The sequence below is a fragment of the Mauremys mutica genome, unplaced genomic scaffold (assembly GCF_020497125.1).
Source record: "Mauremys mutica isolate MM-2020 ecotype Southern unplaced genomic scaffold, ASM2049712v1 001085F_np12_obj, whole genome shotgun sequence".
Classification (NCBI taxonomy): Eukaryota; Metazoa; Chordata; order Testudines; family Geoemydidae; genus Mauremys; species Mauremys mutica.
In genome coordinates this window covers 58,582-61,172 of record NW_025423113.1, presented here as the reverse complement: position 1 = coordinate 61,172, position 2,591 = coordinate 58,582, and the positions used below count along the sequence as shown (strand labels likewise).

Here is a 2,591-nt window from a genome sequence, read left to right as displayed (position 1 = left end):
TGGCTTTCATGGCCTTTGAGAAAGCAAGACAGAGCCTTGGAAGACCCAGCAGGGTTTGTGGCACAGGAATTGTTCTCAGATTCTACTGAGACTTCAACTCAGATTGCAGGATTCAAAGTCCTGAGGGCTGGCCCTTACACCATGGGGCCAGCAGAGCACCTGTTGATCACTGTAGACTTCCAGCAGGGAGGACTCTGTGGGAAGGGGCGGCTCTAGGCATTTTGCCGCCCCAAGCACGGCAGGCAGGTTGCCTTCGGCGGCTTGCCTACGGGAGGTCCGCCGAAGTCGCGGGACCAGCAGACCCTTCGCAGGCGTGCTGCCGAAGGCACCCTGCCTGCTGCCCTTGCAATGACTGGCAGAGCACCCCCCGCGGCTTGCTGTCCCAAGCACGCGCTTGGCATGCTGGGGCCTGGAGCCGCCCCTGTCTGTGGGGACAATTTTTTCTGGCAGGGAGGACTCAGTGGGAACATGCCTCTCTGGCCAGCCCTGCATTTGCTCAAAAAGTCAGCACCCAGCACTTTGCTGATGGCCCAGAGGCCTTTCTTCCTCCAGACTGTGAGGCCAGTGGGCAGGTGAGGCAGTAGCACCTTCAGTCCCAGGCAGTAAAGGGCCCTTCCTAGGAAAGGCCATGTCCTGAAAAGGAAAAACTAAAGTCAAGGAGAGTCCTTCTGAAACACTTTGGGGATGTCACAGGGGGAAAGTGTTTCTTTACCTTACCAGGGACTTGAACCCTGGGCCTTCAGATTTAAAGTCTGAAACTCTACCAAGTGAGCTAGCCAAGCTCACATTTAGAAAAAATGCAAATTTCGTGCAGAAGAGAAACTAATCAAGAAAAATGAGGGCAGGAAATAATACAGAAAACCTGGTACTTTCGCTCTCTTAGCAGTCCTAGCCCCAGCCTGCTCCTCCATCCAGCGCCCTGAGGCCTTATTCTTTTTTTCGTTAAATATCAGATCCAGGAGAAAACACAGTTATACAAAGCAAAATGAAATCACAAACAGAAATGTCATTGGAAATACAGAAATAAAAAAGGAAAATGCAATTCCCATCACTTTATCATGTCTGGGCCATTCCTGCATCGAGAGCACCCGCGAAGGTCCCTGTGTGCTTACGAGAAACTTGGACGAACTCATACCACAGCCTGAACATGAAACTCAACTGCTCCCAGGTGCTGCAGTAAAACCCTTTCCCTGCTGTGACGTTGCACTCCATAGGATTTTATGAAAATATGCTAATGAGTGTGAATATAAAGTGACTGGACTATGCTTCATGCAAAAGGTCTCTTGTAAGGTATCATTACAAAGCTTATAATCTACTGTGTGTGTTCATCCTATTTGTATGAACCGATCATTCTTGGATCTGAAACTAGAAATATGAACTATAACTCTGAGGTCCTGTTGTAATGATTCAAAGTGTGGGCCATTAACAGTGGTTTGGACTCTTGATGGCTCCCATTAACCAGGACAATTGACTGGAGATGGCTCTGTCCTGCACCATCTGTGAGTCAGGCCAGGAAGAATGAAGGCTTGCGGGGTCTCACAGGACATGTGACCATGTCACCTGGTACAGGAATCCATCTTAAACCTCGGGCTTTTCCCCAGGAGAGAGACAAAAGATTCCTGCCTTGTACCAAAGCTGTATAAGGGGGTGGAACTGAACAAACATGGCTGCAGTTATGAGACATCCCCTAGCTATCACCTGAGCTGGAACAAGGATTACACCAGGTGAAAAGATTGGGCCCAGACAGGAAATAAGTCTAGTCTTTGCCTCTCAGCCCTGGTCTATACTCACCGGCCGGGTCGACGCGGTGAGTTCCACTTCTCGGAGTTCGAACTATCGCTTCTGATCTAGATGCGATAGTTCGAACTCCGGAAGCGCTAGTTCGAACTCCGGTACTCCACCGCGTCAGGAGGAGTTGCCGGAGTCGACCTGCGAGCCGCGGAGTTCGGTTCCCCGCCGTCTGGACGGGTAAGTTTTCGAACTAGGGTAGTTCGAATTCAGCTACGTTATTCACGTAGCTGAATTCGCGTACCCTAGTTCGAATTAGGGACTGTGTGTGGACCAGGGCTTAGTCTGTACAGATGGGACCTTTGCCTCCAATGCTTGAGGATTCACCCTTCTCATCTACCCTTGTCCCAGGCAGCACAGCGGGTGGGAATCTTACATGTACTGAGATGACTTAGGAGCAGAACCCCCCCCAGACCTTCCATGCAATTGGCACTTGCCCCTCTCTGAGCAGGATAGAAATTTCTGCAGGGAGACTGTTGGGCCACCTCCCCTCTGGGCATGAGCAAAGCAGCAGGGTGAAAAGAACTTGGAGATACTGGGGATTGAACCCAGGACCTCATACATGCAAAGCATGTGCTCTACTACTGAGCTATATCCCTAGATGGGTCATATGTGTTATAGGTTGCACTCAGAGCCCTTCTGTTTCCAGAGCACCTAGTGGCCTAAGAGCAGCATGGGGGACACATTCCCTGCTTTGAGGGCAAACCTGCGGTCCTGGAGGCTGCTGTTCTTAGGGTCACTTGTCAGCAGGGCCAGATTCGATGTGTGGGGCAGAGAGAGTGGGTGCCCTGGACTCAGGGTGC

The 2,591-nt window shown here is 51.0% G+C and overlaps 1 non-coding gene across 1 annotated transcript; it reads right to left on the bottom strand.

The window, feature by feature from the left end:
* Positions 1-2,315: 2,315 nt before the first annotated feature.
* Positions 2,316-2,387, bottom strand: TRNAA-UGC. The gene has a single exon. It is a non-coding gene; the product is annotated as a tRNA-Ala (tRNA).
* Positions 2,388-2,591: the final 204 nt, after the last annotated feature.